The following is a 27583-nucleotide window of genomic DNA, read 5'->3' as shown; positions in this document are numbered from 1 at the left end:
TCTGAAGCGCCCCGAGCGCATCCAGCCCCTTCGCCGGTTCCTACTCGTAACAAGCCAGGTCGGCCGGGTCTTCACTCGCGGGCCCTAACCCTACCACGGCCACGCGGGGACGTGTACGCGCGTGCGCGCCCGCCGCCCAGGGCAGAGAAGGCGCCTCCACCCTCAGGAGCGCGCACGCCGCGCCGAGGGGCCCAGACGCGCGCGCTCCCGACTCGCCACCGCCTCCTCCTCCTCCTCCCCGGCCCGCCCCCTCCCTCGCCTCTTCCTGCCGGGCGGTCCTCCTCCCCTCAGCTCTCCGCTCACTCCGCCCTGCTCCCTCCGCCCTCTCAGGGCTCTGGCGGCGGCGGAGTGAACGGGACGGGCCCGGTCGCAGAGCGCGGGGCGGCGGGTGGGACCCGGGTGCCTGGCAGAGTTGTTCCGGCCCTGCCCGCGGAGACGTGAGGAGGTGAGGTGAGGGCGGCCTCCTAGGGGCCGGCGGGCAGACAAGAGACCCGGAGCCGGGCTGGGGGTGTTGGCGCCGGGGCGAGCCGGGGAGGGTAGCGGTGGGGGCCAGGCCCGGGACGGGATGCGAGAGGACCTCGGGAGGAAGACGCGGGGAGGGTTCGGGACTGTCGGTGGCTTCCCGGACATCGCGGTTCTCCCGGGCGGCGGCTCTTCGCGGCCCGGGCGGGCCGGCTGTCGGGGTCGGCGCCCCTCACCTGGGGGCGGGGTTGGTGACTTGGGAGCTCGTTTCCAGCTGTGCCGTCCTGACATCGCCGCCGCCTCCGCCGCTGCCGCCCGCTGCTGCGCCGTGCCTGCTGCCGGGTTCTCAGTCCCAGCAGCCCCACGTCCGGGGGGCGTGTGGTTAGGTTATTTTCTTACCCACATTCAGGCATCTGTTCGTGACCGCGTCTTGCCCTCGCGCTCCTCCTGTCTCCGCCCGGGTCTTTGCTCCTCTCCTGCTGTTGATGCTTGTGGTTTTGCTGGATGGGTTAGGCTGCTCCTGGGCAGATCTCTACTTGCAAGAAATGCCCCGCTTCAAAGTTGACCGCCTGGCCATGCCAAACAACCCCCGTCCAGGTTGTGGGTGCTCAGTGTACTGATAACTGAGTCAAAGTTTCTGAGACTGGGCTAGTAGTTTGCCCTGGTCGCCAACGGTGCAGGACTGGGCAGTGCGTCAGCATGTGGAAAGGGGCCACTGGCCAGCGGGAGGTGTCCGGGTGCTAGGGGACTGGACCGACAGGGTTTGTTTCTGATCCCAGGGCAGTGTGTCCAGGTGCTTGTGTATTCTTATACTTCTCAGGATCATCTTAGAAAATGTACCAAAATTCACCTGGTCACTTGCAGAACTGAGAGTTTCATGTAAGTGATAAGAATTGTCAACCTCATTATGCTAACGGTAAGGAGAACTTTTGCTTGCCTGACAGATTTCAGCGCTGACTGGAAACTGATTTCAGGGTCTGCATTTTTGGTACGGGAAGGTTTAGGGATTTTTAAAAATACATTTAAATTATCTTGTACATGGTGGGAGGTAAGTAGTTGCTTCTTAACGATTCTGACAACACGATATCGTGAAAACCTTCTGACTTTTCTCATAAGTGTTTATATGTGGCTTCTGCTGCACTTTTGTAGAATATTCAGTAGTATGATGTCAGAAGATACAAACATGAAGTTTGCTTGTGGTCAAATTGGAAGTGGATTTTGTGCATGGAAAATATTGGTCCACAAGTTGCTCCTACTGGAAAACTGGCCTGTGATTTGTTATCTCAACAAAGTTCCATGTGAAACTGACAATGAAATTACAAAGGAGAAAGACCAGATGAATTTAATGTATGCATTATCTTCAAATTGTATTAAATGCTCGCTTGGTAGGGGAGTTAGTTGAGACTGAGTTAGACTGATGTCTCTATTAAATCAAGTCAAAATGTGCCCTGGTATTATGTATTAACAAGTCATCTGGAGAGAAGTGGATGTAGTCTTTATAGGACCACCAGGGAAGTCCCAAAACATACTCAGTTTTTAAGGAGAGGTTTAATATTGTGAGCATGGAGAAAGACATTGCTTGACCTGACTCTTGGTTTTTCAGAGTGGTTAATAATTTTCACTTTATGGTCAATATTTGAAATTAGGTATAAGTACCTGACTATCAGTGGACCCTAATAAGGAATAGTTAATGGAATTAAGCAGAGCTTGTATCTCAGCATTCTCTTTTTCATACTTCATTTACTTTCCATATTGCACTCATTGAACAGATAGGATGCCATACTTGAGTATTGCAAGTTTGTGCTCTTGCTGACTTCTTTTTGTCATCTTTTGGTGTTTTTTGGTGTAATTTTTGGGATTTTCCTGGGAAACTTATAGGCATATATTCAGTTGATTTGGAGTTAGATTTGGGCTAAGATTATTAGCCCACTTGAAATTCTGAGTCTTCTTGTTTTCTAAATAACCTTAAAAATAGAAAACACAATTCTTTATAAACACTCATGAAAAATCTGGCTACAGACTGTGTTGTTGTGATAGACATAGTACAGCCAAAAATATATTCAAGAAACTTCCCTTCTCACCCAGTTTAGTAAGCTTAAATAAGAAGAAAATAAAGTATTTTTTTTCAATAAAAGCCTGGTTTTCCCAGAATATCAAGTCTAACAACTGTTTGCTGTACTATTTTCCCCCTTGCCTCTTCTAAGTTCAACAAGTACTACATGTCTCTAGTCCCTGGCAAAAACTTAATTTTAGTAGTAGGGGATTCTCAGTGCAGGCTTGTGCTGGAGAATTTGACAGGGAAACACCAGGTATGGAAATTTCCTTTTTTTTACAGCACTGGTTTTCTCTGTACCCAGGTTCTTAGTGGAGTGGGGGAATGGGCACATATCACAATTACATGGCCCTTTTTTCATACTATATTTCCTTTTCCTCTCCTCCTCTTTCTCCTAACCCTTTGCTAAATGGGCCATTGCTACTAGTAGGGTGTTGTAGTCCTTGGTTGTAACTGAACAAAGGCTGAGAACCTTGGCCTTTTGCTAATACTTCCTAAGACAAATTTCCACTCCCTGTAATTTGCCTTCTGGCGGTATCAATAGGCACCTCTGTTACTCTCATTTTTGAAGAGACATATCAATTTTGGTGGTGAAGAGATTACATATGTAACTAAGAGTGAGATGTATTGCATTGTGTAGCATACATGGAAGAGAGACTAGGAGATTGCTTAGCTGAACATTTATGAACTGTTTTGACTGTGGCTCACAGTAAGAAATACATCTTATACCCTGATTCAACACACACACACACACACACACACACACACACACAGAGTTGAAAGAAAAGTTTGGTGAAACAATACTTATCTTTTCAGGACCTTGCTGGAGCTGTCTCATCAGTTGGCTTGTAAGCGCAATCCTGCCTCTCTTCCCACGGAACTCCATGTGTAGCTTGAAATTGGCCCTGGTGGGAGTATTTACACCAGGGACACCTGCAAATGTTACAGTTCAGAGCTTTTCTCTCTCCTTTGGATAGCCAGTTAAACATTTACAGCATACCACAGCACTGCCTACAACACACTTTGGTATTTTCTATTCTATTTCATTTTATTTAAAAATGCTGGGTTTTGGCACCCAAATTGATTTTACAGCCAGATAATGGATAACAGTTTATAGTTAAAAACTGGTTTAGTTCACCCTCGTCACTTTGTGGATGAACACACTAAAAGATTGAAGTTCAAGGTCACATAGCTAGTCATTAGCAAAGCCAGGTCTGGGGACTCCTAATCTGGAGTTGTTTCTAGTGGACTTATCTCTTTTCCTAACCCAACCCATTCATGTAGCTCAATTAGAGTGTTTAATATATGTAAGACATTGTGTTAAGCAGTTTGAATAGAGATGAATAAGGCATGAACCTTGACCGTGAGGCATTATGCTTGCGTGGGGGATTAAATATGGAAACAAAGATAATGTAAGGCAGAAAGTAATGTGTACTAAAGAGATAAAGGTAAGGCAGTACAAGTTAGAGAGAGGAGGGAGAGATTACTTTTAGTTGTAAGGATATGGGAAGAGGTGACATTTAAACCATGCTTTGAAGAATGGGTAGGATTTGGACATGTGGAAATAGGACAAATAGTATATAGAGAAAGGCCTTTCTGGGCCAGAGGCCGGGGCAGTCAAAGGAATGGAGGGAAAGAGCTAGGCAAGAAAGAGTCAGTACCAGATGGTGAAGAGCCTTGAAGGCCAGTTTTCCTTTCTGCTTTTCAACTCGTCTTTCATTTTTGTCTCTGGAGTCATCTAGTACTTCTTAATGTTAAGTAAGCTTTGTATGCTGTGCTCCTGATTAGACTATGACCCAGAGAACACTTAAGTATCCTTAGAGTAAAAGCTGAGGGAAAAATTATTAGTGTGAGAGAAACAACCTTGAGTTTATCAATCCTAAAACTGTTGGAAAGAAAGGGAAAATATTTTCTTTGTAAGGAGATGCCATTATTTTTTGTTTGGCCAAATAGACAGCATCAAATTGGCTGTAGCAGTACAGGAAGCAGTTTTGAAAGTCTTTTCAAAGCGTCTTTAAAAATGTGCTTTCTAAATGACTGGATCTTAATTTTTGGAGGCAGGTTTGGTTTAGGCAGAAAGGCAGTTTATACAGATCCACAGCTGAGCTGACTGCTTTTCAGAATTTAGGGCAGCAAAGTAGAGTATTTCATACTATAGCCAGTTGTGAAGGATAGATTCTTTACTCAAAGAAGTTCCTTTGATTTCAGCATTTATATCTTTGACAGCCTGTATGACTGGAGATGTTTTGAAGTCTTGGATGGAGCTTGCTTTGTTCCACAGGGGAATTAGGTGGCTAGAAATGAAGACAAATGACAGTAAGTTGTGTCTGTTAATCAAATTGAAGCTCTGGTGGTAGTTCTCAAGGTTTTCTGTCTGTTGATGATTTCATACTCACTGCTTCTAATTAAAATGATGCACAGTCAATTTGAAGAAGCTTTACTTCTCTTTGACCTACCAGTTCTATAAAGCTAAAAGCCCTTTTTGAATGTTGCCCAGGTAACAACACATACAGACTGTTAGAAGTGTGTGGAAAATTTCGGTAATCTTGGTAATGAAGTTGCTATAGTAAAAAGCTGCTTGGTTGGTAAAAAGCTGGGCTACTTCTGGATGGTTGACAAGGAATTTTTGGGATGAGCTTTGGTTCCAAAATAAATGTGAATTATGTCTTTGCCATACTGTTTTCCTCATTTATTTCAACTTCTGATATGTAAAGTATATTGTCCTGTTACTTTAGGTTTTAGCAGTTTCATATGAACCTCTCCACAAAATAGCACACCCCAAATAGCATGATAAGAGTTTAGATGCAGCATGCTTCAGATACCTCGCACCATTTGAATGGTGTAGCTAATCATGTCAGCGCAGAGGTGGGGTTTTTTTTTTTTTAAAGACATGTTAGGTTTTACAAGTTGAGTTTATTAAAATTCTTCCAAATTTTCTAACATCATTTTTTTGTGATACAAAGTGTGATGTTGATGTCCTTAATTTAAACTATGCAAACATTTTTCTAAAGATATACACATGCACATGGATGTGTGTGTTTATATGTATGTATAACACACACCCCACCCACTAGCTGTTGGAATTTATGGCGAAAACAGTCTACCTGGTAAATGACTAAAAATAAGTGGTCTGGCTCTTTGAAGACTATCTTTCAAGTCACAAATATGAAAATAATGCAAACCCAAAGGGATTTTTTGAATGTCACATTTCCAGAAAACTAGCACATTTTAAAAGGGAAGTGTAGAATTCATTCATGTACCAGTGAAGGATTTCTCAACCTCTCCCTTACCCTGTGTATTATGTACACCCATATTCTTCCCTCATTATCAGCAGTAGGCAAAATTACAGGACTTTAAAAATCAAACTTCACCAGAGGGGATGCAAATAACAAACACTATTTTTAGTAAAAATACAAACTTGTGGTTTTCAGTTTTGAAGGTTTAAGAGACATGTAACACTAGTTTTTGATAAACAATGTAGAGTATTTATTCTGTGCTTCAAGATGTACTTTGTCATTTTTGAGTCCCCTTGCTAGGAGCATTGTATAAATGCAAATGGTTGTTACAGGGGATAATAGGTATTTCCTTGAATAGTTTCTCTTTAGTAAATTTATCTTGGTATGACACTTTGAATAAATTATAGTTTAGTTTCGTGAAAAGTCAACCATTGATGGGAGACTATACATATACTGGCAGACAGTATGGTTTCTTAGGTTGTTTTATAGTGATTTTGTTATCTCAGCAGCTAATAGCCATCAGACCGTATTCATTTATTATTTTATTTCTACAAAGATCTTCTCTCATGGACTGTATTCTTTCATTTAAAATCTTTGTCTCATATTTTGCCCTGCTGTTAGTGGAACAATATTTTGATTTGACTTTGTCCTAGTCTTCCTATGCAAAGATGTATTACTGCCTATCAAGTTGGTACTAAATTGTAATTCAGTTAATGTCTTCTTTCCTCCATCCATTTTTTCCTTTCAATATTCTAGAATTGATTCTAACACTAACTCAAGCTTCCTGGTTAACATTAATGGGAAAAATGAGATTAGATGTTACTATTTAAATCCTAGGACCACCTGTTTGCCAATAGTAGTGAACCTATAAAATTTTTATGCATGAGTTAGGCAGCTTAATTTTTCACTAATGAGTCTAGGCCTCTAATTATGTATTTATTTTATTTGGCTGCGTTGGGTCTTAGTTGCGGCATGTGGGATCTTTTGTTGTGGTGCGCGGGCTCAGTAGTTGTGGCACACGGGCTTAGTTGCCCTGCGGCACGTGAGATCTTAGTTCCCCAACCAGGGATTGAACCCATGACCCCTGCATTGGAAGGTGGGTTCTTAACCATTGGACCACCAGGGAAGTCCCCTATTTTATATAATTTTCAAATTGAAGTATAGTTGATTTAAAAAGTGTTAGTTTCAGGTATACAGCAAAGTGGTTCAGTTATACATATGTATATATATATGTATATATATATTCTTTTCCAGATTCTTTTCATTATAGATTATTACAAGATATTGAATATAGTTCCCTGTGCTATATAGTAGGTCCTTGTTGTTTATCTATTTTATATATAGTAGTGTGTATATGTTAATCCCAAACTTCCAATTTATCCCTCCTTCCCCCCTCCCTTTTCCCCTTGGTAACCAAAAGTTTGTTTTCCATGTCTGTGAGTCTATTTCTGTTTTGTAAATAAGTACATTTTTATCACTTTTTAGATTCCACATATTAGTGATATCATATGATATTTGTCTTTGTCTGGTTTACTTCACTTAGTATGATAATCTTCAGGTCCATCCATGTTGGTGCAAATGGCATTATTTCATTCTTTTTTATGGCTGAGTAATATTCCATTGTGTATATATACCACATTTTCTTTATCCATTCATCTGTCAATGGACATTTAGTTTGCTTCCATGTCTTGGCTATTGTAAATAGTGCTGCTATGAACAATGGGGTGTTCTAATTTTTAAAAATTCTGACATGTGTTTTATATTTCTTGTCAATTTTGTCAATAGTTTTTTTTGTTTGTTTTTTTTGCGGTACGCGGGCCTCTCACTGCTGTGGCCTCTCCTATTGCAGAGCACAGGCTCTGGACACACAGGCTCAGCGGCCATGGCTCACGGGCCTAGCCACTCCACGGCATGTGGGATCTTCCCGGACTGGGGCACGAACCCGTGTCCCCTGCATCGGCAGGTGGACTCTCAACCACTGCGCCACCAGGGAAGCCCTTGTCAATAGTTTCGATAGATGAAACAGGTTTCTCCTGTTGCACTTGGTTTCACAAACAATAAAATAGCAATCTCTACCATTTGAAAATATCAGATAAAAGTTTTAAAAGATAATCTAACAATAGTAGGTTGGAGAAACCAGTTTGTTTAGCAATTAATATGATACTTCTCATTTTGCTTGTTTGCATGCTAGATGTAGTAGAACTTTATTATGCTCCACTGAGAATTTACTTTTCTAGATAGAGAACTCTAGCAATTTTTGTACTTGTGAGAATTTCATTTGGAAGAGGAGAATGATAATAGTAGATTTTAGAAACTTTGGTTGGCCAAAGGGAATGGAAAAAAGAATCATCTTTAAGCTGCAAATATAACTAAAAACATTTTTTGGTTTTGTGGAAGACAAGGTGGATAGAACGTAAGACCTTAGTTCCTGATCTAGTGCTGCTATGAGATTCTGAGAGCGTAAGTGACTTGCCACAGTTTTTTTCTCTTTGCATAATAATAATAAACTAACATTATTGAGTTTTGATTGTGTCAGTTATTATATAAGATAATATGCATTATCTAGTTAATTTTTGCAAAAACTATCTAAGGTGGGAACTATTATAATGTCATTCCCAGTTTGCAGATGAGGGAACAGGCGTAGAGAAAGTAACTTATGATCACACAGCTCATAAAAGGCAGGTCTCTTGCTTCTAAATTTGCCTCATAGTGACTCTCAACTACTACTCTGTACTGATGATTCATTAAATGGGGTTGATGATACTTGCCTTGCCTATTTCATAGGGTGGTTATGAGGACCAAAAAGGTAAGGTTTACAAAGGAACACCTATAAACGTGCCTGGTGTTTTCATTTTACTGGATAATTTTTGAGAAGCCAAAGAAGTCATTGAAATAGATAAGCATGTATATTACTTTTAATCACTAAAATAAGTCAAACCGTAAAATAAAATAAGTAGAGCAAAATAAAATGGATTTTGAAAGGCTGCTATCTGCAAGGCAGAAGACATGTTTTGCGTGGGTCCAGAGGATCCGTGAGGCAAAGACAAACGGAGGCAAAAATGTAGGGTGTATTGAATGAAAAGTGGATTGGATGCTCTCTACCAACCTGAACTCTTTCTGCAATGAGGAGGAGTATATAAATGGCATTAGATGACCTCTGAGAGTCTTCCAACATCAAGATCTATGGCTGTTTGTAATGGGTGACTTTTATTTTAACACCTCAAAATAGCTGGATACACCCAAAAAACTTCTATTTTAGCTTGGACAATTAACAATCACCATTACTTAAATGTCAGGTTTTTTTGAACTTAGGGTGGAAAAAAGTATATGGTTGCCTGGGAAAAATATAGTTATGTATTTTGCTTTCTTCCCCCCAAGATAAACAGATTTTTTTTGAGGGTGCAGTGGGTAAAACAGCTTAATAGTATGTTGTCACATGCTTGTGCTTAATACTTTTCTTGTGATTTTCCCTCAAGTTTATATTTCCTAAGTGTGTATTTTCAGAAGAAAGTTAATATCATTGTGAGTATGAAAGTTCGTTTTTACTGTATGGAGTGTTATGGTTTTATGGCTCTTTATACCGTTGGTTTCATTCTCTGACATTGTTTTATTCAGCAGGCATTTATAAGGCAGAGAATGGGTTCAGTGCTAGAGAAGGAGAGATAAGAGACTGTTAAGGAGCTGACAGTTATACTGGAGAAACATGCAAATGCAGTGGCGTGTAGCAAGGATGGGGCAGCTTAGGATATGTCTTACAGAAAGCTTCAGAAGGTTATGTAACCTGGTCTGGGGTTTCAGGTAAGGTTGCTTGGAATATCTGAGTTGAGTTTAAAGAAGGCAAGAGAGACATCTTAAATAGAGGTATGAAAATTTGAAGTTATAACTCTTAACTTATATAGACCCAGTGGCAGCTCCTCATCTCTCTGAAACATGCAAAAACCCCAAAGTAGATATCATTTTTATAAGTAGTTACTTATAAATAAAGCTCTCACTGAGAACTTATTTTTATTTTATACATGATGCTTGTGGTTTCTAAGGTAATAGATTAAAAGGAATAATTTAGAATTGAAATGTTGTCATAAATATACATATTGATAATAACAGCAAGATTGCTGACATGATAGCAGCAAAGAAATAGGAAAAACTAAAAACTGTAGATAGTAAAGGAAAACAGCCTTGTGCACCTACTTAGCTTTGGGTATCAATTGTGTTTCTAATAGTATTAGAATAATAATGAAAGTTTGTCATGTTCTCTCTTACAAGAAAAGGTTAAATGTATGGTCTGTATACATTTACAGGGGCATTAAAGTTTTTTCTTAAAAAGATTTTTTAATATGAAATAGTATGAAAACCAGAGGGTAAACTGTTAGTTCAGTTATCAAATTGTTTATCCTGAATGATTGATTTCCAAAGGGCGTTGAATAACCTTAATTTTCTTCATATATATGATACATAGACCTGTGTATTTTATGGGATACTAGACATATTTCAGCACAGTCTTTGCTATATAACATTGGCTAGAAATTATTTGCTTATATAAAATATCAAAGTTAGGGCTCTTGACCATTTGGATATCAGGTATTTTTAGAGAGTGTGGACCAGATTGTCTTTCTGTTCTGGATGGCTCATAGTTGTGGTCTCTCTCAGCCTAGATGTCATCATCTTGAAAACCTTCACTGAGACTATAGACTCTGTTAGTAATCTCTCATCTGTGCTTTTGGAGCATTCTATTTTCCTCCCTGTTGTGATACTAATAAACATTGCATTGTAGCTTGTCTGTTTCTGCTTTAGACTATAGGCTTTTCGAGAAATGCAAAAAAACAAAAACTACTTCGTTTAGGGCTCTGGAATTGGTCTCTCCTTGGTTTGAATCTTGGCTTTGTGTGGCATTGGGGATGATATCTGTGAAGTGGGGATAATCCTACTGCAGAGGGTTATTTATCTTGAATAAGTTAATGAATGTAGAGGAGACATAACAGTTCCTGGCACATTGTTTAGTTCTCATAAATGTTTCCCCCTCCTTCCTTTCTTTCTTGTTGTGTCTGGCACTTAGTAGGACTTTCAATACTACTTTTAAAATGGTTTTGTAAGCTATGTTAGAGCTGAATTGGATCTATCTATGTATCATTAACCTTATTAAATGAAAATCTCTTAAAATGAATAATAATGAGTATATAAAAATTCAGTCTTTGCGCTAGATGTCAGCAAATCATGTAGTCTCCAAATTAGATTATCAGCGTGAAAAACATTCTCCAGGCCTTCTCAAGCTTATAATTGTTGTGAGGCAGTGGGTTTAAAGTAGGTGGAAAAGATTGTGGAGTTCCTTTTTCTGGATTTGCTGCTTTCTGACCTTGTTCACTTGTATTGGTGGCTCTGCCTCTTATTGTCATTATCTTGGCCTTTTTTTGATGGGATGGTCATTGATCTGTTTCTTGGGAAGGAAGGAACCCTGAACCTGACAGACTAATTAACTGTGTGACCTTGGGTAAGTAACCTTATTTCTGGGTTTATATATCTGTATAATGAAAGTAATAATACCTTAAGACTCTGTAAAAGTTAAGAAATAGGTGCCTGGTTATAGAAGGTGCTCCATAGATGGTAGGTATGCTTAGGACTTTTACCAAGCCAGAATCCTCAGTATTCCTTCTGTATTAGTAACTTTATTTGACAGCAGCAAACCAAAAAATGGGGTGAGGGAGAACTGGATGACCTGGGGAATGATGGCAGAGATTTTGCACCAGCACTCGTGACCTCAGATGGGGGACACAGATGCGGAGGGCCTGTAGCTTTATGTGAAGGAGGACGGGTGGAACCAGATTGGATCAGATATGGCATAACATCTATAGTCTGGCTTAAAACCTCATAAACTGGTTGGGTGGTTTTTAATTTAATTAAATTTAAAAAGTTTTATTTATTTTTTAGTTATTAAAATGCTGACAGTACTAAACTACTTACTTGATTACAGAATGATTTTTCAGTGAGCTGGGTGCAACTTATTCAAGGTTTATGAGCTGTAGAATTGTTCCTTTGTGATAATGTGTTAAGACATTTCTAGGAATGAAGTATTTTTCCCCCTCTATTTTCCCCTTTAGTGCACAAGCTGTTGAGATCTATATTGCTGCTACTCCTATTGGGATTTGCCCTTTCATTACATCTCTGTTAGGTGCTGTGGAGGAACGTAAAGAAGTATAAGGCATAAACCATGTATTTCAGTGATTGCAGTGGGGAAAGTGAAATATACATGTATTAAAAATAACTGATCTGGGCTTCCCTGGTGGTGCAGTGGTTGACAGTCCACCTGCCGATGTAGGAGACATGGGTTCGTGCCCTGGTCTGGGAAGATCCCACATGCCGTGGAGCGGCTAGGCCCATGAGCCGTGGCCGCTGGGCCTGCGCGTCCAGAGCCTGTGCTGCGCAACGGGAGAGGCCACAACAGTGAAAGGCCCACGTACTACAAAAAAAAACAAAACAAAACCAAAAACCCTGATCTTTTAAAAAAGCAGAATTATTGACTGAAACATCTTATTCTCTTAGCCCAATATTCCTAGTCATTTAATATAAATAGTTTTCCTGGAAAAAAATTCTTAGGCTGTTGTATATGCAGGTGTCAAAAATGGATTAGAAAAGTTGGAAACTGAAGTTTCTGACTAATGTTAATTTTCCATCGTATTTGAAAATCTTTATTAGCATTATCTTGTCCTGATTCCTTCTGATATCTTCTAAGAATTTAAAAAATTATCTATAAATCTTAAAGTGCCTTTACTTTGTCACCTTCAAATGCGATCATTGAAAAGTTGGTTAATTATTCTATGTATCTTTTCAAAGTAGATTAAGTTAAATCATCATCATTTAGATATTTTCCTTTCACAGTATTTTATCTTAGTTTGTGTATCATTTGAAAAAAATCATCATGTTAGTGCCATATTTATTATTGAATCTGTAGTATCTTTTATACTTAAATGGTACACATTTTGTTCAAAAGAAGCATTGCCACCCTCCCTTTCACCCCCTGCTGTACCTTGACTAACATTTGGATATAAGAGAATCTCTAATCAGAATGCTCTCTCCTTTAATTTTCCTGTTGGTGACTTCTTGTTGTCATTCAGATCTCAGCTTTTAATTTTTTTTTTTTTTTTTTTTTGCGGTATGTGGGCCTCTCACTGTTGTGGCCTCTCCCGTTGCGGAGCACAGGCTCCGGATGCACAGGCTCAGCAGCCATGGCCCAAAGGCCCAGCCGCTCCGCGGCATGTGGGATCTTCCCGGACTGGGACACGAACCCGCGTCCCCTGCATCGGCAGGCGGACTCCCAACCACTGCGCCACCAGGGAAGCCCCAGATCTCAGCTTTTAAAAAAATTTTCTCTGAGTCTTTCCCACACCACCCCATCTGAAGTGGTCCTTGATGCTCTAGGCTTGCTCTGCCATGTTGCCCTATGTATTTTAATTCAGAATACTTATCCCTATCAGAAACTTCCTTCCTTCCTTCCTTTCCTCCTTTCTCTCTTCCTTCCTCCCTCCCTCCCTCGTTTGTTCCTTCCTTCACTCGCTCCTTCCTTTCTTCCATTCCCCAGTAGCATGTAAGTTCCTTGAGAGCAAGGACTTAACCGGTTTTTTCACTTCTCTTATCTGTAGAGCTTCAAATAATGCACTCAATAAAATTTTGTTATTACAGGGTGAAGCAGATATTCTTTCCCCGAAGTAGCTTTATGACTATCTTGAAAGTTTATTTCACTTCATTATGCCTTGGTTTCTTCCCCTGCAAAATGGGTGGGGGATGGGAGAGGAAAGAGATTGAATTAGGTTACTTCTAAAATCTCTGCCATTTAAAGGCTTGCTATTAGCTTGATGTGAGCTTTGAGTTCTGCTCTAATGGTGTTGATGAAGTTTTGCTGAGCTACTTACTTTCTTAATCTGTCTTCTCTTGAAACCAGTAGTGCATATTTATGTTTGTAAGATTACTGACAGCATTGGAGAGTTAACTCTGTTTGCAGAATCAGAGTATTTTGGTGTCTCTAGATTATTAAAGAGATTAGATCTGCAACATGATTTCTGTTTTGATGATCAAGTTTAGTTCTGTGGCATATCCAAGTACTAGGTTGAACTGATCTTTCTGGTATTTATTTTAATATCAGGAAATTTCAGTCATCTCAACTTTTTAATTAATTTTAATTATGAGAGTTATGATTTCTATGAAATGAACCTTGAGATAATATACATATAAATAAAATGAAAGTTTACATTAAAAGTATTTTTGTAGTAATTTCTGGAAGGCACTGGGAATTGTAGATATAAACTAGTTTTTCATTTGGTCCATGTGACTAGAATTTTAGACAGTTGGCTGTTTTAGTCTTCACTTCAGAAAGCTTTATTATTATAATGAACAAAAACATTTTTTGAAATGGGTAAAGGAAATGAGCAGACAGTTGATAGCAGAGGAAATACAACCTATAAGCAATTGTCAGAAGGTTAGATCTTCTCAGTAATCAAAGAAATGCTTATTAAAGCATTTATTAAAGCAAAATGGAATACTATTTTATACTTATTTCAGATTTTTTGAAAATAGTAATATGTAATGTTAGATTTTAGTAAAGCAGGCATATTCAAATATTGCTAGTGGATTGTAATTTGGCAGAATGTATCCAGAATTGTTAGACTATTCATAATCTTTTCATAAACTTTTGATTCAGTAATTTCACTTTTGAGAATATCCTAAAGAAATAACTACAGGAAAAAGAAAGATAAGAAACAGGTGTATGCAGGAGAATATTCAGAGCAATGTTATTTATAGTAGCAGCATATTGGAAGCAACTTAAATTTTCAACAATAGGAGACTAAGTTATGATACATCTATTCCAAGAACCATTATTTGGCATGAAAATAATTACAGAGAATGTATCATTTTAAGGAAGGGTGAATATAACCATTTAAAATACATAAGAGGGCTTCCCTGGTGGCGCAGTGGTTGAGAGTCTGTCTGCTGATGCAGGGGACACGGGTTCGTGCCCCGGTCCGGGAAGATCCCACATGCCGCGGAGCGGCTGGTCCCGTGAGCCATGGCCGCTGAGCCTGCGTGTCCGGAGCCTGTGATCCGCAACTGGAGAGGCCACAACAGTGAGAGGCCCGCGTACTGCAAAAAAAAAAAAAAGAAAAAGATCAGGAATGCACTAAAATGCCAATTGTGTTAGCTTAGTAGGATTATGGACATTTCTGTTTGTTTTCTAAATTTGTATAACTTTTATAATGAAAAAGGTATAAGTAAAGTCAGATTTTGCTAGGTGTGATAATTTTGTTAATATAACTAGGGTTGCCAGATTTAGCAAATAAAAATACATGCAATATTTGGGATGTACTTAGACTAAAAATTAATTGTCTTTCTGCAATTCAAGGTTAAACTGAGTGTCTTATGTTTTATCTGACAACCCCAAGTATAACACATTTTGGTTATAGTTGAATGTTGTTGAGAAATGTTGGGACACTCTTATCTCCCAAATAATTCTAAATATTGTTTTAATTCAGTTGACTTTTTAAAATAAAACAACTAGGATTATTTAGCTAGGAAAATTACTCTTATAGTCTAATTTTATTTTCTAGACTTGTTTTTGAGTGATGCTTGAAGGAAATATGCTTCAATGTTTGGCAAGAGTAATTAAAAAGTCTTGTTATTTAACAAAAACATAATATTGGATGCTGCCTGTTTACCTTAGATAGAAGGATGATTTGTTAAGCTAACAATTTTTTAGTCTTAAAAATAATGGCATTTCTGGAATTCCCTGGTGGTCCAGTGGTTAGGACTTCACCCTTTCACTGCGAGGAATCCTGTAAGCCGTTTGGCACGGTCAAAAAAAAAAAAAAAAGGCATTTCTGCAGTGAAATGTCTTTATACATATATCTGGGAAGGTGCTTTCCCTATAGCAAACTTATTAATATAATGTTTGAGGGGTCAAGGAAATTAGAATAAGGGGGAAAGGGGAAATAGTGTTGTAACTACTCTGCTTTGAAAACTGGAACTTTTTGTTTGCAAGTTTCATATTTGAAGTGAAAATAAAATGACACTTGTAAGAAGTTCTAACAATTTTCTAAATCTTAAAATAGATAATCTTCCCACAGGATAACATGTCAGGACTTTTTGGATTGAAAAAATATCATGAAATTTTTGGGCCCAACTGAAGATAAATAATATGAAGATGAAAATCAATTTAGTAATCATCATTGACAGAGTTAATGTATTCAATCAAGGCCTTTGATATAGCAGGTACTAAGTGAACAGATAGAGACCCTGCCCTTGTGGAATTTATAGTTTAATGAGGATGTAGGCAGCTACTGTGCTCTGTGATAAGTACAATGATAGGCCATATGAGCTGCAGTGGTAGCTCAGAGGAGGGGCACCTTACCCAGAAGAGAGATTCTAAGATGAGAAGGAGTAGGAGTTAGCCAGGGAAATAGATGTGGGAGTACTAGAGATTGAGAGTAGATATGAAGGCCCAGAGGCAGGGAAGAACATAGCAAATTTGAAGAGTGAAAAAAGGAAGTTCAGTATGGATTGGACAGCAGTGTGTATGAAGGAAGGGGGAGAGCCTTACAATGAGGCTGTAAAGGTAAGCAGGGGCCTGGTGATGCTGGGTCCTACAGATCATTTAAGAAGTCTGGACTTTATTCTAAGAATAGTACAGCATCAGATTTTGTTCTAGAGAGATTATTTTGGCCTGTGTAGAGTGAATTTGGAGAGAAGTAAGGCTGGAGTCAGGAAGACAATTTAGAAAATTATTGCAATAATCCAGGTAAGTGAACTAGGAGAGGAGTAGACAGATTTAAGAAGTTTTCGGGCTTCCCTGGTGGCACAGTGGTTGAGAGTCCGCCTGCCGATGCAGGGGACACGGGTTTGTGCCCTGGTCCGGGAAGATCCCACATGCTGCGGAGCAGCTGGGCCCATGAGCCATGGCCGCTGAGCCTGCGCGTCCGGAGCCTGTGCTCCTCAATGGGAGAGGCCACAGCAGTGAGAGGCCCGTGTACCGCCCAAAAAAAAAAAAAAAAAAAAAAAAGTTTTCATGAGATGAAATCATTAGGACTTTGTGATATGTTTGATTAGGGGTGAAAGAGAAGGAGTCATAATTCTTGGTCAGCTTTACCAAGAGGGATTAAAGGAGGAACAGAGTTTTGGGGGAAGAAAATATGAGTTCAAGGTTTGATGTCTTTGAGGTAAACACTTGTAGATGTCTGTAGGCAACCTGAAGAATGGTTATAAAACATGAGAAAGATGTCTGGGTTTGAAATATGCTAATTGAGATTAAGTGGGTAGAGTAGAAGAGACCCAGAATAGAACCCTGAGGAACTCCCTTTTAGAGATGGAAGAGGAACTTATTTTAAAAAAATGATTGTTTCAAAAATCTTACATATTTGTATATTTTTCTTGTTTATTTGTGCTTACTGTGTTTACTTTGTTTTGTTACATGTCTTTACTCTATTAGATTATAAGCCCCTTAAGAGCAGGACCACGTCTCCTTTGTTCACCTCTGTATGCACAGTACTGGCACATAGGATACACTCGACAGATATTTGTGAAATGAATAGTTACAGTTTTCTGAATAGTTACAGTTTTCTCTGTTATTTTTTTCATCATTTGAGTCTTTTAGTTGTGTCGTTCCTGTCATTTATTTCAGGGATCTCTGTTCTGTTGTATGATCAGTTTTTCCTCTTTAAATCAGTATAATATGGGTATGTTTTCTTTTCACTTTTCATTGTGGAAAGTTTCAAATTTATAAGAAGAGAAAACTGTTTACTTAATATCCACATAACAATCTAAATTGAATAATTCTTATATTTCTCATTTTTGCTTCATCTCTTTTTTCGGTGTAGCACTGCAAATTACAGAAATTGTTTTATTTTTATCCCTAAATACTTGAATGTATCTCTCAAAAGTAAGAACATTTTCTTATATAACCATAATCACATTCTCACACCTAACTAAATTAACAATTTCTTAATATCATCAGAAACCCAGCCCATATTAAAATTTTGCCCTTTATACCCCAAATGTCTGTGTTAGTTTACTAGGACTGCTATAACAAAATACCACACACTGGGTGGCTTTAACGACAGAAATTAATTTTCTCGCAGTTCTGGAGACTGTTAAGTCCAAGATCAAGGTGTTGGAAGGTTTTATTTCTCCTGAGGATCTCTCCCTGGCTTGCACATGGCTGTCTTCTTTTTGTGTCCTCACATGGTCTTTCCTCTGTGTGTGCACATCCTTGGCGTTTCTGTGTGTCCAAATTTCCTTCTTATAAGGGCGCCAGTCAGATTGGATTAAGGTCCACCCTAATGGCCTCATTTTAATTTACCTTTTTAAAAGCCCTAACTCCAAATCTGAGGTACTGGGGATTAGGGCTTCAACATATGATTTTTTGGGGCGGGGCACAGTTCAGCCCACAACAATGTCTTTTATACTGCTGGTTTGTTCAAAGCAAGATTTACTTAAAGACTGTGCAATTGCATTTAGTTGTAGATTTCTTATGTACATTTTAATCTACATGCATCTCCCCACATTTTCCTTTTTCTTCTCATGACTGTTCAGGTACCTAGACAGTTGTCTTGTAAAATGTTTCATGTTTTGAATTTGTCTGATCTAATTCATTGTTTTCTATTTCCTATAAGCTGAAAGCTAGATCTAAAGGTTTAAAACATTTTGGGCACCAGTATTTATAGTTTGTGCTGTGTGTATCATAATGCATTGTATCTAGAGGCACATATTTCATTGTCCTACTCTTAGTGATGCTGATATTGATCACTGGGTAAAGTGGTGACAAAATCTAATTGTTCTATTATAAAGTTTATATTTTCCCTTATTACCAACAAGTTATCTGTGGCACAGTGCTTTGAGTATCATATAGTTTTGATAATTGCTATTTAGGGTAATGTGGTTGCCTGAATGCCATCAATAAGGGTTGTTATGAATAGTGAACATTTCTCATTTTTGGCTTTTCAGCACTTGAACCCGTTTCCTGTATTTGGCAAATTTCCCCAATTTATGAGGCAGAGCCTTCTTTTCACTAGAAAAGCTGAAGATGTTCGATGCTTTATTCCCAGCCCCCTTTTCATCTAGAGCATGGATACATGCCTGGGTTCCATCAATCAAATACCTATCTCCAATTTTGGACTGGAAGCTAGTATTATAAAGATGACACTGGAAAAAATCCATTCCAGTGAGAGTTGGTAGCAGTAGACACGATCTCATTTAGTTTAGGAAGCAGCAGGGGCAGTGGTTCTAAGTGTGGCATCCACCCAGTGTCTAGACTGTTAGTAGTGCGGGCGGTGCAAACTCTGACATCTGTGCCAGCAGCACAGGCATGCTTTTGGGCATAGTCTTGGCTGTGTGGCCTTTTATAAGTCCAGTTCCTTGCTTTTCTGGAGATATCTTTTTAATAAATTCCATTTGGCTTAGGTAGCTATAATTTATTTTTCTTCTTAATAACTAAGAACTCTTACTGGGAGAAACACTGAACTGATAATTTAGATCAGAAGTTGGACCCAGTGTCATCTTAGGTCCTCTTTAAATCTGTAGTTATATTTGTCTACCCATTCTTAATTTTTAAAAGTCATTTTATATTTATATTCTTGTTTCTTGTTCTTTGAGATATAATTTGTCCTCAGTTGTTAAGTTTTAGAAGTATTCATTGCAAAAGCATTCATTTTATGCCCACTGTGAGCTGAGCTGGAGATACAAGATGAATAATAATCTGCCCTCGAGGAAGATAAATCACATAGAGATGTTAATCTTGAGAGAGGTTCAGATAAAGTACACTGGCAACTCAAGTAGGAAGAAATCATTTGCAGTAGGAGGGGTAGGGGATGATGAAAGAGGTACAATTTGAGCTGAGTTTTGAAGGCTTGGTAGTGTCTAGTTATAGCCAGATGAGAGAGGAAAGGGGCTTTAAGTAAAGGGAGTAGTATGACCAAAGGTAAGATGTTGAATATGTATATAGGGATATTTGCTCCATTAGAAAATAAAATTGATAATTTAGAATGCTTATTTATTCATTAACAGTAATGGTAATAAATCCATTGCATGTTAACATAAATGACATATTTTAAAACAAAAAGTAACTATTTCTAAAACAAACAATTTAGTGAGAAGACAGCATGATTTTACATTTTGCAAATCCCTTTAATGTCTGCCTTAGTAGAAGACAGATTCTCATATCTGCTACTGCATTCACCCTATTGTAGTATGTTGTTTGTGTTGAAGTATATGAAGAGAATCTGGCCATTTTCCTTTACCTTTAACCACCACTCATCTTGGTGCGAGGAGAGGGGAGCTGAGAGTGTAGGTATTTGAAGGTCTCCTATGCATACTATTTAACCAGAATTAATAAGATAAACAGATTTGAGATGAGGCTTGTAGGCATTAGATAAACAGGAGGAAATAGAAAGGCTTTATTGTTGGGGCAAAATAGTATAAACAAAGTTGTGGAAAATTAAATGTCTCAAGATCAAAAGATTGAAACAGTTGCCTTGAGTTCAAGAGGTAGAACAAAAGTAAAAATGATTGCCACATACTGGGATCTGATAAAGTCTAGAGGATAATTTAAAGGCCATGGTACAATTAGTTGGCTGGTTATGATGGGAAATAATAGTTGCTTGCCATTTATTGAGTGCTTTCTGTGTGTCAGTTACTGATCTAAGTATACTACATGTATTCATTCATTTAATCTGCAAATAACCCTAGAAAGTTGGTATTGTCATCATCATCATCATCATCATTTTACACATGAGAAACTTGAGGCACAGAGAAATTATGTTACTCACCTGAGATCACACTCTCAGTAAGTTGCAGAATTGGGATTTAAACTCAGGCAGCTGGGTTCCAAGGCCTGTGCTTTTCTGGAGCATACTAAATCGCCTCTTAAATATTAAGAAATAAGATTATATAAGGAGGATGGTACTAACTTATGAAGGAATCTTAAAACAGAGGAATTTGAACTTGATACAGGAGACTCTCAATAAATGTTTGATTTTTTTAAGTTGAATTGACTTGAAATATTTATTGCAAAAATGTTTATTGAGTGCCAGCTATGTATGTGTCAGCCATTGCAGTGAGGATATAAGGACGGGTGTGGCAGAGCCTGCAGGTTGTCCCTCCACAGCTGCCTGTCCTTTCTTCTGAAGTAATAGCATTTTAGGCTGGGCTCATGTTCATCTAATAAAGACTACATCTCCCAGCCCTTCCTGAAAGCTGGAGTGGCTGTATAACTAAGTTCAGGCCCTTGGGATGTAAGTAGAAGTATCTTTGTAGCGACTTGTTGGAACTGGGCTTAAGTGATAGGTGGTATATAACCTTTGTTCTCTCTCTCTTTTTTTCTTTTCTCTTTTGATTTGGTCCTTTCCTCAGTCTTACAGGCTGTGAAATGCCAAAGGGAAAGGTGTTAAAAGGAAGAGAATAGAATCTTTGTGAATGGAAATTCTTATAAAGGATTAGGTAGAAGCCTGCTACAATGGCAGATGAAGGAGAAAACTGTCATAGGAATTAAAATTTGGTGGGGGCCGTAAGAATACCAAAGATGTGTGGAAAGCTGTTTTTTACATTAGTAGTGCTTAGTTGGTGAATGTGAATCTGTTGATCCTGGAGCAGCAAACACCCCCCACTCCCAACCTGGCATTCTCAGGAATTTCAAACTCCTAAAGTTGATTGGCCAGAAAGGGCCATGATTATCTATTTGAAATATAAGCAAAGCTTGGGAGGAAGGTGGCAACATGGCTTTCAAGTTACACAGGAGCCCTCTTTTATCTTCTTGCTTTTAACCCCATGATGCTATTATTTTTATTTCTTTTAAAATTTTGAATAGACAATTTTCCAGAGAAGTTTTAGGTTCATAGTTTTAGGTTCACAGCCTCCCCCACTATCAACATCAGACATCAAAGTGGTACATTTGTTACAACTGATGAACTTACATTGATACATAGTAATCACCAAAGTCCATAGTGTACATTGGAATCCACTCTTAGTTTTGTACCTATTATGAGTGTGGATGTATAACAACATGTATCCACCACTGTAGTATCATACAAAATAGTTTAACTGCCCTAAGAATCCTACATGCTCTGCCTTTTCATCCTTCCCTCCACCCCCCGCCCCCCGACCCCGACAACCATTGATCTTTCTTCTGCCTCCATAATTTTGCATTTTCTAGAATATTGACGTAGTTGGACTCATATAGTATGTAGCCTTTTCAGATTGGCTTCTTTCACTTAGTATTATGAATTTGAAGTACTTCCATGTGTTTTCATTTCTTGATAGCTCATTTCTTTTTAGCACTGAATAATAGTCCACTGTCTGGATTATTTATTTATTTATTTATTTAAATTGGTATATAATTGATTTACAATGTTGTGATAGTTTCTGCTGTACAAAGAAGTGAATCAGCTATATGTATACATATATTTATTATTTATCCATTCACCTACTGAAGGACATCTTGGTTGCTTCCACATTTCTGTAATTATGAATAAAGCTGTTGTAAACATACATGTGCAGGTTTTGTGTGGACATAATTTTTCATCTCCTTTGAGTAAATAACAAGGAGTGTGATCACCAGATCATATGGTTAGGAGAATGTTTAGTTTTGTGAGAAACCCACCAAATTGTCTTCCAAAGTGGCCATGTCATTTTGCATTCCTGCCAGAAGTGACTGAGAATTCCTGTTGCTCCACGTTTTTGTCAGCAGTTGGTGTTGTCAGTATTCTGGATTTTAGTCATTCTACTAGGTGTGTAGTGGTATCTCGTTTTAATTTGCATTTCCCTGGTGATTTATGATGTGGAGCATCTTTTCATATACTTATTTGCTATCTGTATATCTTCTTTGTTGAGGTATGTGTTTAAGTCTTTTGCCCATTTTTAAAATTGGGTTGTTCATTTCCCTATCATGCTATTATTTTGATACCTTTTTCTAAGTCCCTTAGAATCAGATTGACTGTTAGAATCCTGTCTCCATCATTTAATAACTGTGACTTTGTGAAAGTTAAATAAGCTCTTTGTGCCTCAGGTTCCTTCTTGGTAAAAGAAGGGTTAATAATGTGCGGTGGTTAAATGAATTGATACATATAAAGGGCTTGGAGTAGGGCCTGACCTGTAGTAAGTACTTAATAAATGTTAGTACATGGTATTTATTATTACATCATTTCATATAGTCATCATCAATCGCTGCTTTTTACTGAATTCCCTCTAGAAAGCTTCTGCTAAACTTAGTCACACTAATTTGTGTATGATTTTTAGGGATATTTATATTTTCAGTCTTAATTGAATTTTAAAAATCACATTGGTACATGAGCATATTCTCTTGGTAAAATATTCAATAAATACACAAGTATATCTAGTTAAAAATGAAAGTTCCCCTGCATGTAACACCCCCTACCCCTACTTCCTCTTCTCTTTACAGATGTTAAATACTGTTAACAGTTAATAGTAGGTTGAGGCTGAGCAGATAGGCCTGAGATGTTCCATATCAAAACTATTTTAAAATCTGAAATCTCCTGGCAGCTGTTCTCATCTAGAGTCTGTTTTAGTAGAGAAGTTTCATGAAGCTCTCTGCAGTGTTAATCTCTTGTACTCTCCTCAGGACTTCTTTATCGGTCAGATTCCCAGACTAAGACCTACTGCTCTTTAACTACTTCTTCAGTTTGTGGTAGTCAAGGTATTTAGGTTTTGATTTTAGCACTTGTATGCTAAGAATGTCCACCTTATTTAAGAAGGTGCTCAGCTTAAGTGGTGTGGAAGGTGATCCCATAGATCACTCAAGGTTGGGGTGGAGTTGTGGTGGCAACCCTAACCTGCCCATATTGACATTTTCTATATAGGACATTGATTCTTGACCTCTTAGGGTTTGTGGGCTCCACTGAAACATGATTGTAGGGATAGGAGAGATCTATCAGTGCTCTCTGCCATCCTCCTGTTTCTGATAACAGGATCTGGGAAATGTAATGAGACCTGGAGATGCCTTACAACCTTTCAGCTCTAACTCAGAGCCTACTGGCTAGGTACTGTTCAGTAAGGATCCCAGTTGAGATGCAGAAAATTGTATGCAGCTTGCTTTGAGAACGATAGAGCTAAAGTACTTTGAAGGGTAATTTAAAATTTTATTTCTCTTAGGTTTTACTTACAATTGAAATTATTTTTAAATTTTATTTAAAGAAATGTAAAATCATATATTCAAATAATTATTTCTTGAAAATTTCCACCTTTATATTAAAATCCTGGGTAGTATATAATAATCATTGTAACATATTCAAAAGAAGAATACAGGTAAAAAGTGAAATCTCCTTCTCCTCATACATTGTTTACTAATTCACACATTTGAAAAAAAGAAATGAGCTTACAATAGACTTAGTATATTTTGGATATCTTTCTGTGACAATTCTGTGGCAGCATAATACCACATAACTTATTGAACTTTTTCCTTATTGTTAGATGTTTGGATTTCCGCCCCCCGCCCCCGAAAGCAAATCCAATGTGTGTGTTCTTGTATTTTCATATATTGGTGGGTATTTATCTGGGACACATTTTTGCAGGTGGATCACTGGATCATTGTGTACCTTTACTTTAAAATTTGGTTAAAATTTTTAAAGTTCTAATAGAGTTAAATGTCAATTTCTAGATTTTTGGGCGGGTCACTAATGCTCAAACTTGTTTTGTTAGAGATGAAAAGTGTTTCATTGAACAATGAAAGATGTTTATCAAATAGAATATTGTAGGTAGAAACTCCCAAGGAATTTCTGCATAGTTGAGTTTCAGGTAGATGAAGATGTAAGGATAGTTAATCTCACAAAATAATAGCTAATACTTACGTTTTCATTTTAATTAAAAATTAAGTAGAAATAATTTCTGAAAGACTTGGTGATGTTTTGGTAATCAGCTACATCATTTTAAGCTGCTTCCTAGTGAGAAATGTAATATAGTTAATGTTCTGATTTAAAAAATAGTGAATGCACATGGTTAAAATTTACAGTTTCAGAAGGTCTGTATCTTCTGCATAGAGCCCTGCTCCCATTCCACCCCAACCTGCAGAAGAACTACTCAGCTTAGTTATTCAGAGGGTGGTTTCCCAATTTGTCATTACATATCCATGTACTTTTTTTTGTCTTTTTTCTTTTTTTTAAATTTATTTTTATTTTTGGCTGCATTGGGTCTTCATTGCTGCACGCGGGCTTTCTCTAGTTGCGGCGAGCAGGAACTACTCTTTGTTGTGGTGCGTGGGCTCTAGGCGTGCAGGCTTCAGTAGTTGTGGCATGTGGGCTCAGTAGATGTGGCTCACAGGCTCTAGAGCGCAGGCTCAGTAGTTGTGGTGCACGGGCTTAGTTGCTCTGCAGCATGTGGGATCTTCTTGGACCAGGGCTCGAATCCATGTCTCCTGCATTCTCAGGCAATTCCCAATGACTGTGCCACCAGGAAAGCCCCTCTTTTTTCTTGAGGTATAGTTGATTTATGATATTAAAATCAGAGGTACAACATAGTGGTTCACAATTTTTAAATGTTCTACTCCATTTATAGTTATTATAAAATATTGGCTATATTCCCTATGCTGTGCAATATATCCTTGTACCTTATTTATTTTATACATAGTAGTTTGTACTTCTTAATCCCCTACCCCTATCTTGCCTCTCTCCTCTTCCCTTCCACTATTGGTAAGCACTGGTTTGTTCTCTGTATCTGTGAGTCTTTTTTTTTTTTTTTTTGTATATTCACTAATTTGTTTTATTCCTTAGATTCCACTTATAAGTGGTATCATACAGTGTTTGTCTTTCTCTGTCTGACTTATTTCACTTAGCATAATGCTCTCCAAGTCCATCCATGTTGCTGCAAATGGTAAAATTTCGTTCTTTTTCATAGCTGAGTAGTAGTTACCACATCGTTATCCATTCATCTGTTGATGGACTCTTAGGTTGTATCCACATCTTGGCAATTGTAGATGATGCTGCTATGAACATAGGGGTGCAGGTATCTTTTCGAATTAGTGGGTTTTTTTTTAACATCTTTATTGGAGTATAATTGCTTTACAATGGGGTGTTAGTTTCTGCTTTATAACAAAGTGAATCAGCTATACATATATCCCCATTTCTCTTCCCTATTGCGTCTCCCTCCCTCCCACCCTCCCTATCCCACCTCTCTAGGTGGCCACAAAGCGCCGAGCCGATCTCCCGTGCTATGCGGCTGCTTCCCGCTAGCTATCGGTTTTACATTTGGTAGTGTATATATGTCCATGCCACTCTCTCACGTCGTCCCAGTGTTTTTTTGTTTTTCCGGATGTATGCCCAGGAATGGAATTTCTGGGTCATATGGTAGTTCTATTTTTAGTTTTTTGAGGAGCCTCCATATTCTTTTCCACAGTGGCTGTACCAATTTACATTCCCACCAACAGTGTAGGAGGGTTTCCTTTTCTCCGCATCTCACTAAGATTTGTTATTTATGGTCTTTTTGCATATCCATGTACTTTTATTCTTCTTGTATTTAACCATTTTACTGCTCACTTGTATCTCTGCTAATGTGAACATATAAAGGGAAAGGGAAGATCCTGATCATGTCTGGTAGATGATGAGTTAATTGAAAAAGTTGTTTAAAGTAGGGAATCATGAAAACGTAACACAAATACACCTTTTAACATGTTAACTTGAAATCTATGTGCACCTTTATTTACCAAGCTTTTGATGTAGGGCCAAGGCCTTCTGGCATTCTATATATTGGTCTTTCTTGCATACACCTTACCTATAATGCTTCATTTTAGATTTTTTACTACACTTAGAATAACACCTTAAATCTTTTGTTTTTTAACCTCTTTATTGGAGTATAATTGCTTTACAATGGTGTATTAGTTTCTGCTTTATAACAAAGCGAATCAGCTATACATATACGTATGTCCCCATATCTCCTCTCTCTTGCCTCTCCCTCCCACCCGCCGTATCCCACCCCTCTGATGGTCACAGAACACTGAGCTGACCTCTCTGTGCTATGTGGCTGCTTCCCACTAGCAATCTGTTTTACATTTGATAATGTATATATGTCCACTCTCTCACTTCGTCCCAGCTTACCCTTCGCCCTCACCGTGTCCTCAAGTACATTCTCTATGTCTGCGTCTTTATTCCTGTCCTGCCGCTAGGTTCTTCAGAACCATTATTTATTTATTTTTTTCAGATTCCATATATATGTGTGAGCATACGGTATTTGTTTTTCTCTTTCTGACTTACTTCACTCTATATGACAGTCTCTAGGTCCATCCACCTCGCTACAAATAACTCAATTTCGTTTCATTTTATGGCTGAGTAATATTCCATTGTCTATATGTGCCACATTTTCTTAATACATTCATCTGTCGATGGACACTTAGGTTGCTTCCATGTCCTGGCTATTGTAAATAGAGCTGCAGTGAACATTTTGGTACATGACTGTTTTTGAATTATGGTTTTCTCAGGGTATATGCCCAGTAGTGGGATTGCTGGGTCGTATGGTAGTTCTATTTTTAGTTTTTTAAGGCACTTCCATACTGTTCTCCATAGTGGCTGTATCAATTTACATTCCGCTAACAGTGTAGAAGGGTTCCCTTTTCTCCACACCCTCTCCAGCATTTATAGTTTTTAGATTTTTTGATGATGGCCATTTTGACTGGTGTGAGGTGATAACTCATTTTGGCTTTGACTTGCCTTTCTCTAATAGTGATGTTGAGCATCCTTTCATGTGTTTGTTGGCAATCAGTATTATCTTCTTAGGAGAAATGTCTATTTAGGTCTTCAGAACATTTTTGGATTAGGTTGTTTCTTTTTTTGATATTGAGCTGCATGAGCTGCTTGAAAATTTT

At 38.3% G+C, this 27583-nt stretch overlaps 1 protein-coding gene across 5 annotated transcripts in view; it reads left to right on the top strand.

Annotated features, from left to right (window-relative positions):
• RABGAP1L (RAB GTPase activating protein 1 like) overlaps positions 1-27583 on the top strand; it is a gene marked incomplete at its 5' end in the record, with an annotated part of 698468 nt that overhangs the window by 927 nt on the left and 669958 nt on the right. For 3 of the 5 annotated variants that reach the window (XM_082834438.1, XM_082834441.1, XM_082834442.1), the window contains one exon: positions 355-445. The exons of 1 other annotated variant lie outside the window; for it this stretch is intronic. Of the gene's footprint in view, positions 1-354; positions 446-27583 lie in introns of those variants that run through there. One more of the 5 variants, XM_082834439.1, reaches the window with a different exon arrangement.

Source organism: Leucopleurus acutus, assembly GCF_964270905.1.
Source record: "Leucopleurus acutus genome assembly, chromosome: 2".
NCBI lineage: Eukaryota > Metazoa > Chordata > Mammalia > Artiodactyla > Delphinidae > Leucopleurus > Leucopleurus acutus.
This window is presented reverse-complemented; position numbering and strand designations above follow the sequence as displayed.